The following is a 17709-nucleotide window of genomic DNA, read 5'->3' as shown; positions in this document are numbered from 1 at the left end:
ACATACTTACGTAGGAGGCGTGATGATGTCACACGAAACTCCGCCCCCCACGGCCATCCAGCTCAACTCCATTACATTATATGGAGAAAAATTACTTCCAGTTATGTCCATTACGCGTAGAATTTTGAAATGAAACCTGCCCAACTTTTGTAAGTAAGCTGTAAGGAATGAGCCTGCCAAATTTCAGCCTTCTACCCACAGGGGAACTTGGAGAATTAGTGATGAGTCAGTGAGTCAGTCAGTCAGTCAGTGAGGGCTTTGCCTTTTATTAGTATAGATGAAGACAGAATAATATTTTGAGATGTTGCTATGGAAGGCAATAATAAGAAGAATTGTATTAAAAAAGGTACAAGACAATGAAAAACTCACACATCAATAAAATATGGGACAGATGTGAATCTGTAAAACAGGGCACCTTCCAAATCATGTATCCACGATAGAAGATCCCTAGATAAAGAGGCCACTGGTATCTCTATGAAAATGAGCGTTGGAGAATGGAGAAACAGTACATATGACAGTCATTACCAAAGTGCTTAATAAGTCTGGGCTTAAAGCTGTTAAAACTTAAAAAAGTACACATCATTTTGACAACAGTTTGTCAGAAGCCTATGAGAGACACAGATTCTGTATTTTGAGCAGACTTCAACTGATCTACCTCCTAACAGGATGAAAAGTGCTACATTTGTCAGAACTGCTACAACATGCATCATTCTGAGTACACTGAATCTACCATAAAGCATGTGGAAATAATTGCTACCCCAGACATTGAAGACTTGTAACGCTAGAAAATAAAATTAAGGCAGCAAATTACAGTACTATCCTAAAACGTTACATATAGGTCCGTTTTTTGATGACAAGATAGGGTGTTGACATCATGAAGATACCAAGTCTGGTAGTCATGTGTGATTTGGGCACTGTGCAGCTAAAAGAATAACACAAAGCAGTGTACTTTATAAGCTTGTACAATAAGGTTCAAGATTTCCTCAATGTACATTTGTGAATTTAAAATGCTCTAAACAAGCAGTGAAGGGACACCAGCTTTTGAGGACTTGCCCACTGATTTACTGAAGACACCATATCTCTGTACATAGGCGAGTGAAATACATTGGCATTGGTGCACTGACAGCCTGGCAGATCATTTGGAATGCCAAAGTAGTGGTGTTTCTCCTTTCTGCTGCCAAAAGGCACAAATCCATAACAATAGGTGTGAGAGTCTTCCTACAACCATTACTGCCAACAAATAGTTGTGTCTCCTTTTCTCTTCTCTCTGTATACCTCCGACTGCAAATATAACACCAGGGGCCTCATGTATAAACGGTGCGTACGCACAGAAATGTTGCGTAAGAACTTTTCCACGTTCAAATCGCGATGTATAAAACCTACACTTGGTGTAAAGCCTTGTCGTACACAAGTTCTCTGCTCGGTTTTGCAGACTGGCGGCACCCAGCGTCAAAGCAGTGCTACTGTTCCTGTGTGGTTACACCTTATTTTCCTGACACGGCTTTATAAATACACTGAAACTAACCGCATATTGTTTATTAGTGTAACACATCTGATTGTAGTTAACTTGTAACAATATAATGGTCCAGGGAACAGACATAGTATTCCAAATACCATAACTGCTTTAGTGTTGTTGCTCTCACTTCTCCTTCTTCTTCTTTCAGCTCCTCCCGTTAGGAGTTGCCACAGCAGATCATCTTTTTCCATATTACTCTAACTGCACCACTCGGAGTATTTATATCACTGTATCCGAGTGTGAATCACAGCAGCAGCTGATCGAAAAGAGAATTATCGGTATACAGCTTCAAGGACACGCTGTCTCAGCCACTGCAAAACGTTTTAAAGCCTTTCCTGTACGGACGATATTTCAATGTTCCTTAAATGTTTTGAAGAATCGGCGCTAAGCTTACAGATGGCTTAACTTCTATTACAGAGCTGATTGTGTGGTGATCGGTTACTTGGGGAAAGAAAAGCAAAGACTGCAGTGGCGGCTACTCCAATATATATTGAATATAAAACAGAAAATAAAAACACAGCTAAAAAAGTTAAATGCTTGTGTCATGAGCACGAGGCGGCTATGCAGTGTCTGCAACGGACGTGGCCATCCGCCGTGCATAAGCTACCTTACTGACATTGGCGGGCGAAGGAGCCACCGATTCTTCCTCTGCCCAGTGCCACCACAAGCCTAGAGCCAATCCTGAGTACCGCTGCAATAAATTACTTCATCGAAGTGAAACACATGTTTAATAACGTGCTTTAACTCCTATCATCATAAAAATGATATACATCTTAGTATTTTAGTTATTCAGATAGCTGTAATATCACGAATATAATGGATTCTGTGTCCAGTTGGGAGGAAGAGAGCCGGTTTAAGAAGCAAGTAGTGATTCACACACATAGAGCACATAGAAGATCAAATTCAAAAAGCATTTAACGTGCTCCTTTAATTACGATGTGATTTGAGAAACTAGTTAATTAAACGATTTTAAGATGAAGTTTATGATGTTCTACTTTAATGACAAAATAAACTACGTGATTAAAGTGGAAATGTCGAGATTGAAGTTGACATTTCGTGCTTTTTTTCCCCATTGTGTGCCTTTTTTTTCTCTGTACCCTAATAAGCTTTCATAGGACACTCAGACAGTGGGCTACAACTCGCCTTTTCACGGCGACTTTGATATGTGAATTCTTTTTTATTTCCGGCACTGTGCGATTTTGTGAACGTGAGCTTTCAAGTTTCTCCAACATGCTATGTCACTCGATCAACTTCCTTTTGTTGATTATACCACGGTTTATTTGAACAAATAGTATGTTTTTCGTTTGCCTCCACTTGGTATTCGCTGAAATTCTTATATTTTCCCTGTGCTTTTCCCATTATCTTTTCACAGAAGGCTGAGCTTAAGGGCGATTTATATTGATTTGCATATTCAAAGAGGTGTAATTCTGGGAGGAGTTGGGGCGTTACATAAAGCGTGTGCATGAGCGTTACTTTTCACGCTGATCGGGATTTATGTAGCGGAAGAACCTGGAAGTTGGAGTACGCACAGATTCCTGCATTTGGATTTTTCTGTGCGTAAGCACATTTCGGCTTTTGTGCTTACGTTATGTTATAGTGTGAGTTCTACGCATGGCGTTATACATGAGGCCCCAGGTCATGTCACTTGCAGAAATTCTTGGATGATTCTGCACTTACGTGGTGTATTGCTATGGGGGATACACCCCATAAGTGGAGAAGGACTCAGCTGGAGAACTTTCTTTTTTGGGTTCAGAAAAAATTATCTGCAACTTAACATCTGCAAAACCAAGGAACTAGTTCAGGGGTGAGCAAAGTCAGTCCTGGAGGGCCGCAGTGGCTGCAGGTGTTTGTTCCGACCCAGTTGCTTAATTAGAAAATAATCCTTGCCAATAATTTAATTTCATGACTTGTTAATGCTTTAAATCTGCCATGTCAGGTCATTCTCATACCCTAGATTTTTTTCCTTTCTAAGGATATTGTCCAAATTATTTGAAGTCTAAAATTTAAGTGTAATTCTCAGCCCTTTACTTTTTTCTCTTCACTTTCCTTCTAAGTATTTAATTAAACCAAATAGTGCACATTAAATACACACAGGTGTAAATGGAAACAAGTTAAATGGAGAAATGCTAGTTTCTTTTGTCATTTGCATCTTATCGCTAATAAGGAGCAATTAAAAACCAAGAATACAGCTGTTTAAGACTAAAATAGGCAATAAGGGTTCAAAATCTTAATGAGCGAGACAACTAAAATGGGGAAGTGTTACTTGAGCAATAAGTGCTTCTGATTAAGTAACTGGGTTGGAACAAAAACCTGAAGCCACTGCGGCCCTCCAGGAATGACTTTGCCCACCCCCGAACTAGTTATTGACCAAAGGGCCTCTATGCCCAGTCACTATTCAGGGAATGGACGTAGAGGTTGTGCATAGCTGCATTTATTTGGGTGACCACACCACTGACAGAGTAGGCAGGTCTCATAACTTAAAGGAACCAAATAAGAAAGGGCAGATGACTCTTTTTTTTTCCTTAGGAGACTGTGTTCATTTAATGTGTGTAGTGACATCCTTCACATATTCTACAGTTCTGTGTTGGCCAGTGCGATTCTCTACGCCGTGGTAACATCACTTCAAAAAAAGCCCACTGAATTAACAAGTTAATTTAAAAACAGGCTCAGCTATGTGATGCACTCTCGACCCCCTGGAGGTAGCAGAAGGGAATGAAAACAAAACTGAATGACATTATGAAAAATGCTGCATATCTTCTCTCTGACACACTAACACTGAAGACTTTCAGCCAATAAATTATTCAGCAGATGTGTATCAGGAAATGCTACCGGGCTCCTTTATACCAACAGCAATGTGTCTTTATGATTTTTCACTGTGACTGTAACTACCAAGCCTGCAGTTTTCTTTCTTTTCAATCACTCTGGTGTGTGTTCAGACCATAGCATGTATGTGTGAGTACACATTTATTAGCCAAATTTCCCCACTGGGGGCACATAAAGTTAATTTGTTAGTTATTTTGAATGAATGATTTATCTATTTATCAATCATACCTGTATGTCCAAAGTGGCTTGATATACCGTATTTTGGCAAAACGCCTAGTTTTATGTATATGAACAACCTGACCCGTCAAATGCACTCAATTAGATAGATAGACAGATACTTTATTAATCCCAAGGGGAAATTCACATACTCCATTCAATGTTCAATTACTTGAACAACAAACATACACTACCTAAAAGAATTGTGATAGAAAATTTGTCACAATCTTAATCTGCAGCTCATCATTTTTCCCTTCACCGTGACTGAAGATTTTTTAATTACACTTAACAGGGAGTTAATTTTTCATTCAAGGAATGACTCAAGTGCCTGCTTTTCATGATTTTGATTTCTTTTTCTTTTCTGTTATCAGTGCAATTGCTAGGTAATAAGCACACAGATACAAACTGAACTGAATACATAGCTCCTATTATAATGTAGACACACTACAACCTGATGCTCTATAATTGTTAATTTTTAATGAAATTTTTTATAACCACTTAATGAAGCAAGCGTTTGACAAAGAAAGAAATTTTAAAAAATTACAGTAAGGGTCTAAAATGAATCCAGCATGTTAAGTCCCCAAAGATAAGGAAGAGACTAACTGATTCTCTGCACCCAACTTTCCTCTCTCATTAACATTTAGAATCCTAGTGACATCTCAAACATAAAAAAATAAGTACACTTGCCTTTCTATAACTGATACAACGAAAAAAGTATATTTAACATAAAATGAGTTTATCATTTACTTCACATTACAACTGTAAGAACTGCTTCTTCGGACTGCAGTTTAGGTTTGGAGTATTCACATTAAAAGATAAATGCTGTATTTTTTAAGTCAAAGATATTTTTCCATATTGCCAAACATTCATTAGCTCTGAGGGCTTGTTTTGTTACACAAATTTGTATTTATAATATTTAAAATAAGTAGGTCTACTCTTGACACTTATAACTGCAATCAGTGGCTAGAAAAAGTGAAACAAAAACCTTAATAAGTTACAAATGCACCCAGTTCAAAATGGCAACTGTTGTGGTTTCAGGAAACATGTATTTCATATTTCAGAGGTATGTTAATGAAAGCACAATGAACTAGAAATACTTATGCTTTAACAAAAATTTTTGTCACTGTCTTTCTTAATGAAAGATTGCGTGTTTACAGTAATCGGTGTGAGGGGAGGGGCTGCTACAAAGCCATTTGGATCTGCTATGGGAGTAATTTTCTGGAATTAAAGTCATATCTGTAGCTGATTAGCACAACATTGCCATTTAGCTAAAATGGTTCAGAAATGTGCAAACCAAAATTAAACTGAGTAACAAAATATGCATATAGTTTCTATCAAAATAAAGTACAACTTCAACCCAATCATTCTCAACTACTGTGTACCTAAGATTGAAAGGTTGTGACATATGCAAAAAATGAATGAGGCAAACAGACAAGCTGGAGGTCTTTACAAATAATGCTGACCTGCAGATATTATATTAAGAAAACCTTATTGGGTATGCAATTTTGTAGTATGTGTGCCATCTCAGGACTGTAATCATATACACAAACGCACATAAAAAGGGTAACTTGTTAACCAGAAGTGCTTTATTTGCCAACAAGCATATATTTAAAATAGGAGGAGGAAAACCACAATGCAGCACAGTTTTTTGTAATTTAAAGTGGTGCAGTTTTTAACTATTTTGTTACTTTCATAATTAAAAGATTTGCTTCTGGAGTCCCTTAAACAGGCACTTTCTCTGTCTTGGCAGAATTAAAACAGTTTTTAAGAGATTTTTTAAAATTATTTTTGGTAATGTTAGCATGATGGAGAAATAAAAAAAAAGCTTCTTCCAAATTTACAGAATTAAAAGGGTTATTTTTAAGGGTACAGAGTACCCTTAATCAACATGCAAGTCACCAATCTATGTCACCATGAATAGTGATTACAATAAACTTACTTCAAAACCTCAGCCCTTTTAATTGAAACATCTCAGAATATATTTGATTTTCTAAGCAAAGAGGAAAAGGAAATTTATATTATAAATATTAGGGTGCACTTCATTTAAGGGCATTACAAAAGTTAATTCTTTTTACACATGTCCATTTTGCAAACCAATTAATCCACAGTGTGCGGCCATGCCTTAAAATGCTAATTCAAGTTAAGAATCTGTGTTTATTTTGGTTTTCACAATTTTACACAAATAGAAGCTTAAAATGAACAGTATTGTCCTATGAAAGGCACTCTAATACACTACAAACTAGAGAACACACATCTATATTTAAATTATGTATATATTAAAATGTTTTACAGTCTTACTATTCAAAAATAAAACGAATTAAAGTAATCTTATTGCAGATGTACAAAACAGTATTGCTGAAATTTTCAGATCACCGTATCATTTTCACCTATTACTTCAAGGCAGCACTTTATTCATATTTTTGGTTGGATTGCTTCCATTGTCTTGAATAAAAACAGTCTTCTGTACAATGAGAAAAGGCAGCTTTTTGCTTTCAAATAGAAAAACCGAGCTTTCACATTTGCTAGCATTCTTGACATTTTATGAAGCGATGAACATCTTCTTCAATACTCCAGGTCACTCCCAAAAGTCATCTCAGTTATGCAAAGGTGCTGCTATTTTAGATGCAGTACCGGTCTTTATGCACCACTGGAAAGAATACAGCCAACTGAAAACAATATTTGCCATATCCAGGTTTAAGTTATTTTCACTTTTTACTTTTATGTTTATACTTAACTGTATTGCCATTGACATCATGCATGCTAATTTTGTGTAATCATTGGTATGACAATGTGTGCTGCATCAGGATGGCCATGTTATTAAAGACCAGATGACAGCATGTTTAACATGCACTCTTTGTTGTTTTTCTTTAAGACTTGTTTCAATCACAATCTAATTGCTTTTTAAAATTTGCAATTCTTGTTTCACTTTTTTAAATGTTTACCTGTTTAGTGATTCACATATTCTTTGTGAAAAAACCTTGCCTTTCTGACTTTTCTTCTGAATTTACCAAGTAAAAACACAAGAAGTCTTTCTTTTATGTCACTCTCTTCCCTAGAAGCTCTTCTTGGAGGACTGAATTCTCATTTTAATCCATTGAGTTGGCCAGGCCCAAATACATTCCGAGCTTCTTGTTTCTTTTGTGTACATTTATATATCATCCTTAACAACTCTAATAACTGAAAATGTATGTTATTTTAGAAACATCAAGGATCAAGATGGAAACATTATTATCAGAAAGTTCTGTGAATTTCATTTTAATATGCATATAACACATGCATTTTATGATAACGTGTTCAGCATGAGTGGTGGGAAAAGTACATCTAGAGTATTCCAAGTAATGGTATGCTAAGGGGATTCCTCACATGTATAGAATGCTTACTTAAAATCGTTATAGTACTAGGTTGTTGTACTGTGTTAGCCATTATGAATGTAGAGAAAAGCCAAGCAAAATGACACCTTTTATTGGCTAACTAAAAAGATTACAATATGCAAGCTTTCGAGGCAACTCAGGCCCCTTCTTCAGGCAAGATTATTAAACATTTGTAATGTGACATGGCCTTAACTGGATAAGTGGCTGAGGAAGCTTACTGGTCACTGAGTGAGGAGAAAAGAAGACACTTGCTGGGCACTAATTAAAGGCTGTCACACGGGTGTGCTTGAGAAAGAACTTCATGACTCATTGAGAGGTAATTCTACCCGGAGTCAAGGGTTGGCACTAGTGGTGCAACGGATCAAAAAGCTCACGGTTCGGATCGGATCACGGTTTTAAGTCACGGATCGGATTAATTTTCGGATCAGCAAAAAAAAAAAAAAAAGACAAGACAAATTTAACTCTCCATTTATTCAGTTAAGTATTTTTTGCCCATTAAAAAACATTCAACTCAATTATATAAATACAAATTAAGGTGCAATATAGGGCATGATAACGATTTTCCTTTAATGTAGACACAATTCAACACATCATCAAAAAAGAAGAAAGCAAAGCAGACCTGAGCTTATAATTTAATTTTTTTTTCAAAAACATAAAGATGTCTACATTTTCTGAGGAAAGTATAGATCTCTTTGCTGTAACTATGTCCCCTGCTGTTGAGAACACCCTCTCGCTAGGCACTGAAGTGCCAGGCACAGCAACATGGTGTCTTGCCATTGTGGCAAGGTGAGGGTATTTATTTACATTCGTTGCTTTTCCACCAAGTCACTGGATCACCATCGACTGGAATGCCACTTGCTGCATCATAGGATACCACCTCCTCTTCGATGGTGTCAGCAAAAGCCTTGCTGACCATGTCCTTCTGTGCAAAGGTCTCGTCAAAAAGCTCCGTCATTGCCGACTTCTTTTGAGGAGGAGATGTGTCTACTTCTGTTGGTGCTGCATATTGACGCTGAAGGGAAAGTTACATTATTGGTTAAAACTTTGCTGGAGGTTTGTCGAGGTCCTCTGCTCCTCTACTTAAACTGCTACCACTGGCCATGACCACACGTATGAAGCGGCAAACCGGACAAAATTCGAGCGAAAATACGTGAGCGAGGTTGAGTTAGTGAGCGAGAGAAGTTTAATTGCAGTTCAGTGCGCGAGAGAGGTTGAGAGAGTGCGCGAGAGACACGCGCTCAATACAGTGGAGCTTTTTTTTCTCTCGGATCTTCGGATCACGTGCGTACCGAGCCGTGGATAGGAATCGGTTCGGATCACGGATCAACAGTGATCCGTTGCACCACTATTTGGCAATGTATTTTAATTCCTCTCTTCTTCCTCGAACCACTGGTGAGAAGACTGACAGTTCAAAGACCTCTGCCATCACCTCCAGTTTTGGGTCACCCGAACCCGCCTCTTCCTGCCTGCATGGTGATAACCACCATGACCACCACCGCCGCCATCTTGAATCAGTCTAGCTATAGGCTTGCATGTGGAAAGATGTTTTGCCAAAAAATGTTAAATTGATTTTGTTATTTTGGCCAACAATTATAGGGATTATAAAGCTTATAGCTGGTGCCCCAAACTTTTATGATCTCTCTTTGTATTTTCAATCAATCAATCAACATTTATTTATATAGCACATATTCATACAAGAAAAATGTAGCTCAAAGTGCTTTACAAAATGAATAGAAAAATAGAAGACACAATAAAAAATAAACATAAGTCAACATTAATTAACATAGAATAAGTAAGGTCCGATGGCCAAGTGAAACTGATCCAGCCATAAGACATTGTTTGCTGACCCAGCCTCATAATATTGCACAAAAGATGCAACTTTCAGTATCCCATATTTCAGTCAAATGAACTGGAAAATAGTGCACCTGTTTGTTACAAAAGTGTGTGACATGACTTGATCAAGCTTTATTATCACAGAAATGCATTTATTTAATTACAAGATTACTGCTTTAATTTATTCAATAATTTTCATTAATATTTAATAACCTTTAGAATAGGGCTACTCAATAACATCCTGGAGGGCCACAAAGTGAAGGTTTTCACATTAACCAGTTTCATAATTAGTTCACATTTATTTACTTTTAGAGCAATATATCTTTTTAGGGATAATTTTAGTTAACATGATTGTCACGTTTCCGAAACCTTTTTCTTATTTTAGCTTTAAACAGCTGTATTTAGGTTTTAATTGTTGCCTGTTTTTTTAACCAGCCATCAGTTAACAATGAGGTACAAATAACAATGGAACCACTAGCTCTCTCTAACGTACTTCCATTTAAACCTGTGAGTGTGACCAAGAAGTTTCTGTGTCAATAAAATGTTCTGAAATACAGAAGAAAGAAGGGAAGGACCAAGAGGTACATATCTGTTTCAGACTACAAAACATAATGTTCTAAGAAAAAATAAATCTAAAATGTGATAAAGATTTGTCTATGAAGAATGAAAGTACAAGCAAGCCATATAATCAAATACCAGGTTTCATTATCTGCTAGGCATAATTACAAATCTAGTTGGAATGAAAACCTGCTGCCACCAAAATTGAAGAAGCTTGCTTTAGAATTTTTTGTTAAAAACAGACATAACAATTTAGTTTACATAATCATCAAAGTCTGAAATGAGCAACATTATCATCATGTGTAATATCGCACAGATTGTGCCAAATTTGACTACAGTGATGCTAGGTTTAGGCTTGCTAAGCAACCACTACTAAAATTGTCTGTGAAGGGTGCTGAAATGGCCTGAAATAATTTACAAGCACATTTAATTCACAAAGTGTATATCAGTGAAATTCTATGGAGATGCAAAGTCTTTTCTTAGTCTTGAAATTGAGTCTATACATTATACAAACCATTTAATCTGCTAAACAACAGCACAATGTTTTAGTCTGGAAAGCAATTGTTGCAACTGTAAAATTAATGGAATTTAAAGCAATATGACTCTCCACAAAGGTTGAACTATAAAGCCCCTTCATCAGTGGATCCTGTAGGCAGAGTACAGTGATACTATTTTTTTTTAACAGATGACTGGCTCGGGCCTCGTGGCTTGCCTGTGTTTAACAAGAGTGAAGCAAAAATATATAAAGGCTTGAAGCTAAAGTATGAATCTGTAACATTAAAAATAGGCATGCTACTTCATAACATCCCTTCTTCATGTCAAGATGCTGCAATACCTTTTCATTCCTTCACTACCTTTTTGCCTCAATTACTTCAATACCTAGAGTTCTAGTCAGGACAAAACATGTCAATACTGATAACATTACACCTTATGTGGCTCAAATATAAAGGTAACTTGTTGGATTCAGTATGATTTAGTAAGTTCACTAATTATGTTGTTATGCTGTCAGGCCCCACACCCTAGATACCTATTCAGACTGCTTACTTTATACTGAATTCATCAGAAGTTATTCTGATGTTAGCCCTCTTTCTTTGCCAAATCCTTTAATTGTTTATATTTTAATCATGCCTTCACATGCACTTTATAAAACTGTTCTTATGAAATTACATTTTTATTCATCCACAGTTTCTCTTCTTATTTGGTTAACCAATTTCAATTTTCCATTTACCATAAGTGCAAATTTGACTTTCTTGGCTTTTTGTCACCATCTACAAAGTTTAAATGTATTTCTTAAAATGTCATTTGAAATATTTGTATTCCACACACTTTTTAAATACGTAACTGCTTAAAACATGGGGTTAAACCAATTCAGATACATCTGAATATTGGCTTTGACATAGTGGATCATGACATTCTCATTGGACCACTTTAACATTGGGGTGGCATTCAAGACCAATTTTACTAATTCACCATCTGCGAGTTACAATAACAGTCTGTTCTGGGATCAGTTCTTTATTCATTGTATATGTGACCATTTTGCATTATTCCTAATAAGTTTAACATCTCTTACCATTGTTACTTAGATAATTACCAAATCTGTCTACTTCTGAAACCGAATGAAAAGGATACTCTCCCTACTTATTTTAGCTGCTTTGAGGATATCAAATGTTGGATGGCATCAAACGTTCATCAACTAAAGGAGTCAAAACCAAAGATTTTTCTTCACCTCTATTCACAGTATCAACTGCAGTCTTGGTTGACTAACTCCACACATTATCTTTGACTCAGATATTAAACATGATAAATGCTGATGTCAAAAGTAGTTTTTTCATCTTAGGGTCATCACTAAATCTAAACCATTTCTATCTTTTAATGATCATGATGGTTTCATCGCATTTAGACTCCTGTAATTCCCTTTATAAAGGTATCTGCCACTCATGTGTTCCAGCTACAACTAATTGAAAATGCTACTGCTAGAGTCTTGACTGGGACTAAGGGGCCAGACATCAAACTTCAACAGTGTTAGCTTCTCTTCATTTACTTCCTGTGAAATACTGGGTGAATTTTAAAATTTTAGTGAGTGTGTGTTCATAAACTTACATGGGCCTGCTCCAGCCTATCTTGCTGATCTCCTCTATCCCAACTCATCCACCAGGTCTCTCAGATCCTCTGATCAATTATTACTGTATTTTCCACACACATGCTTGAAGCTGTGGGCTGATCATGCCTTTGTTGCAAGGATCTTCAGCTATGGAAGAGCTTGTGGGATTAGTTTTGCATGTACCAGTTTTAGGCCATGCAAACCATGGAATAACTTTTGATGCCACCATGTGAAAACAAAAGTGGCCCAACAGAATCTAACCCTCTCAATTGTCTGTTAAACTCTGTGCTTTGCCCAATGTTGTGTCACACATATGGGAGAATACCACATTTCCCAATGGGCCATATTAGTACTCAACTGTTAGGCCTGACAAGTCTCAGCTGTAATTCTAACCAAAAATACTCTTTTTTGCAAAAATGTGAAATGAAAAATGAAATGTACACATCTTCACTATTTAGACTATATGTTTAAATATTGTGTTCCAACTTGTGCTATGTTACAGATATGGGAACAAGCTAAAATTGGCAATGGATTAGATTAGTATACTAGCGAGGCCTGGCAAATCTTCACCAAGGGGTAACACTAGGATAACTCTTGTTGCAAAGATGTAAAAACATGAAAACAATATTATCCCAACATGACTCAATGACCACAGATGCCTGTTAAACAGGCATGACACAAAATTTAATTGTATCAAATTTCACGATACAAAATATTGCCAATACAAAATGTAACATTGTATCATGTATTGTATGAGTTTACCACATGAATGAAATGTAATATAAAGGCAAATGAAAATGTCTTTCATTGAAAGCAGGGAGTTATAAATCTTAACGTAAAACTTGAACTAAAGTGAAACATAACAAAGTGACAAAGATAATTCCAGTGTCTCTTAATCACTGTATGTATAATGATGGGAAGTTAAAAGTTGTTGGTAAGCAACACAAACATTGCTGTATGTAAAAGTGGATTTGGACAGAAAGTAAATTGTTTTGTGTACACACTTAATTTACTGAGTACCACAAAACAGAAAATTATTTAATGAATGCATCATGGGATCTACAGGTTAGTTTTCAAATTGAACTCTACTTAAACTAGTAAAGTACAAACTTACCATCATATGAAATATTACTGTTCTCATCACATACTCAAATGGCGGCTCTCATGGGCGGCAGATGTGATAGCAAGCACTCAAGACATCAATACACTTTTCACTGATAGGAATTCAGAAATAGAGGTATTATAGAACAATGGATATTGCATTGATCTCAAGAGCAATCATCTAGAATGGCGAAGACAGAAAGCAGTCAAATTCCCAAAGCAAATGCTTGTTTTTCTGTTCAAACAATTAACCCTGCTGCATCTGTAGCATGTGATTGAAGGGCATATTGACACAGCAGGGATGTCTCAGCCTCACGCAGAATGTGTTAAAATTCTAATATTTCTTAAAAGGATATTTCACATTATAAGTTTTTTACATACCTAGTCACAACCTACAGTTAATGGGTCAGTAAGGCACTCAAGCAGGAAAAGGATTCCTACAGTCGGAACAATGTTTAATGTAAACTCAACAAACCAAAAAGATATATCTAAATTTGGTTAATTTTACAGTGAGGTAACTTTATATTACAGTCAGAGAGGGCCATTATTGTCATGTGTACAGAGTACAGTAAAATTGTTACTTACAGTGGTGTGAAAAACTATTTGCCCCCTTCCTGATTTCTTATTCTTTTGCATGTTTGTCACACAAAATGTTTCTGATCATCAAACACATTTAACCATTAGTCAAATATAACACAAGTAAACACAAAATGCAGTTTTTAAATGATGGTTTTTATTATTTAGGGAGAAAAAATTCCAAACCTACATGGCATTGTGTGAAAAAGTAATGGCCCCCTTGTTAAAACATAACCTAACTGTGGTGTATCACACCTGAGTTCAACTTCCGTAGCCACCCCCAGGCCTGATTACTGCCACACCTGTTTCAATCAAGAAATCACCTCAAAATCTAGACATCATACCAAGATCCAAAGAAATTCAGGAACAAATGAGAACAGAAGTAATTGAGATCTATCAGTCTGGTAAAGGTTATAAAGCCATTTCTAAAGCTTTGGGACTCCAGCGAACCACAGTGAGAGCCATTATCCACAAATGGCAAAAACATGGAACAGTGGTGAACCTTCCCAGGAGTGGCCGGCCGACCAAAAATACCCCAAGAGTGCAGAGACGACTCATCCGAGAGGTCACAAAAGACCCCAGGACAACGTCTAAAGATCTGCAGGCCTCACTTGCCTCAATTAAGGTCAGTGTTCACGACTCCACCATAAGAAAGAGACTGGGCAAAAACGGCCTGCATGGCAGATTTCCAAGACGCAAACCACTGTTAAGCAAAAAGAACATTAGGGCTTGTCTCAATTTTGCTAAGAAACACCTCAATGATTGCCAAGACTTTTGGGAAAATACCTTGTGGACTGATGAGACAAAAGTTGAACTTTTTGGAAGGCAAATGTCCCGTTACATCTGGCATAAAAGGAACACAGCATTTCAGAAAAAGAACATCATACCAACAGTAAAATATGGTGGTGGTAGTGTGATGGTCTGGGGTTGTTTTGCTGCTTTAGGACCTGGAAGGCTTGCTGTGATAGATGGAACCATGAATTCTACTGTCTACCAAAAAATCCTGAAGGAGAATGTCCGCCATCTGTTCGTCAACTCAAGCTGAAGCGATCTTGGGTGCTGCAACAGGACAATGACCCAAAACACACCAGCAAATCCACCTCTGAATGGCTGAAGAAAAACAAAATGAAGACTTTGGAGTGGCCTAGTCAAAGTCCTGACCTGAATCCAATTGAGATGCTATGGCATGACCTTAAAAAGGCAGTTCATGCTAGAAAACCCTCAAATAAAGCTGAATTACAACAATTCTGCAAAGATGAGTGGGACAAATTTCCTCCAGAGCGCTGTAAAAGACTCATTGCAAGTTATCGCAAACGCTTGGTTGCAGTTATTGCTGCTAAGGGTGGCCCAACCAGTTATTAGGTTCAGGGGGCAATTACTTTTTCACACAGGGCCATGTAGGTTTGGATTTTTTTTTCTCCCTAAATAATACAAACCATAATTTAAAAACTGCATTTTGTGTTTACTTGTGTTATATTTGATTAATGGTTAAATGTGTTTGATGATCAGAAACATTTTGTATAAGAATAAGAAATCAGGAAGGGGGCAAATAGTTTTTCACACCACTGTATATGTACTAAACAACAATGCAGCACTTATTAGGTTACTGCAGTGCAAATATTTTATGTCAATATTGTGCTAATCAGCAGAGTACCCTGAATAAGGGTGGGCTGAACGTTTGACAGTGACCTATTACACAGGTACGCAGAGCTATTCCATAAACCATAGGATTATTCATATTACACCTCACAAACCCTGCAAAGATCAAAAATGCAGGCGGTGAGTCTTGGGGCACAGGATAATAGAAGTACACGTAAAAGACAAGTGATCTTCAGTGAACTGCTAGGAGAAACCATAAGAGACAGAGGCAGATGTCTGGGGGGGCCAAGAATGGCATGCCTAGCTGTCTGTTGGCTTTTGCTATTTTATAAGGCGTTTCCTGTGGCCATTAACAGTAAGAAGGTGCTACTTCTCAAAGAAGAAAATCTCTTTTTTAAATACATGCATCTGTTCTTGGGCTTAACTGTTATTTGGTGAGTGCTTCAGTCTTTCTATATCAGTGTTCATTACAATATTCAAGATTATTTTAATACAAAAGAAAACAGTTACAAAAACATACATTAAAACTTGCCTATGTGTATAGTGAATTGAATGTATTTTGCAATGTCTTTATTTATGAATGTCTAATTAAAAGTTGCATCAAATATACAGTGCATTTATTTTCTGAAAATTTCATATTGTGGGAATATATTGTATATATCTATCGGTGAAGAAAGATTCACTGATCTTGACTTTGCCAACGATGCTGTGATCTTTGCCGAGTCAATGGAGGCTCTAATCAGGGCTCTCAATAGACTGAGCAAGGAGTCTGAGTGTTTAGGCTTGCGAGTGTCCTGATAAAAACCAAGATCCAGCCCTTTAATGATCCCTTGGGCACTGCCATCAGCAGTGGGTCTGTCTGACGAGTGTGTGTTTACCACGTCGAGAAATGTACTTACCTTGGTAGCAACATTCATGTCTTGGTGACTTGGTGGTTAGTAGACAGATTGGGAGAGCATGCGGGGTCATGAGACCGCTGGAAAGGGGTGTGTGGTGCTTCAAATATCATTGCAAAACAACAAATGTTCAAGTCTTTAGAATCCTGGTGCTTCCTGTTCTGCTATATGGTTGCGAGACATGGACGCTATCAAGTAACCTAGGACGAAGACTGGACTCCTTCAGGATTGTGTCTCTTTGGAGAATCCGTGGGTACCGCTGGTTTGACTTTGTATCGAATGAGTGGTTACTCACGGAGTCTTGAATGAGGCACATTACCTGTATTGAGACGAAGTGTCAGTTATGGCACTATGGTCATGTGGTGCGATTCCCTGAGGGTGATCCAGCTCACAGGATCCTCATTGCTGAGGAAATGAGTGGCTGGACCAGGCCAAGGGGACGCACATATACCATTTAGTTGCAGCAGAGACGGTCATTTCTGCACTGTGTGTAACCATGGGGAGTTGCCAACCAGGATCACGAGCTGTTTTGTCTTGTTGTGGGTGCAGCAACGCACTGTACCAGTGCATGCTCCCCAACCTGACCTGACTTGATTACATTGCGAAACCTGAATTGCAATTTGTTCAGCATTGTGGGATACATGTATTGTCTTATGCTTATTGTTAAACCATGTTTTGCCCCATGTCGCATTACAAATGTGAGAGTGTGCTAAATTTGCAAGAGAGACTTGATTAGTATTCCATCATTTGTCCTGGAAAATCTCACCAGCAGTTTTATACTTAAGCAATTCTTAGTATCACATGGGAAGTAAAACTGCATTAATATGCTTTCATGTGTTGTGTATCATATAGTATATGTGGTGCTGTGGATGTGGGAATGGGCCAAGTTTGCAGTTTTTTTTGAACAGTGAAACCACATTAAGACAGAAAAATCTCAACTGGAATAAAAACGGAGATTATTTCTTTTTTGGATTATCCGATGGGCTTAATGACACAAATCGATACATATGTTTGATATCATGTTCCTGTGGTTTTACATTTTCTAAGTGTTAAACATCATTTTATAACACTCAATATACTGCTAAATTGTGACTGTCAATATTTGTAACTTTTCCATTA

The 17709-nt window shown here is 37.2% G+C and overlaps 1 protein-coding gene across 1 annotated transcript in view; it reads right to left on the bottom strand.

Annotated features, from left to right (window-relative positions):
* The window catches only part of elp5 (elongator acetyltransferase complex subunit 5), a 53172-nt gene that overhangs the window by 35107 nt on the left and 356 nt on the right, over nt 1-17709 (bottom strand). The gene's annotated exons all lie outside the window — the stretch shown is intronic.

This window comes from Polypterus senegalus, chromosome 3 (assembly GCF_016835505.1).
Source record: "Polypterus senegalus isolate Bchr_013 chromosome 3, ASM1683550v1, whole genome shotgun sequence".
NCBI classification, from domain to species: Eukaryota; Metazoa; Chordata; class Cladistia; order Polypteriformes; family Polypteridae; genus Polypterus; species Polypterus senegalus.
This window is presented reverse-complemented; position numbering and strand designations above follow the sequence as displayed.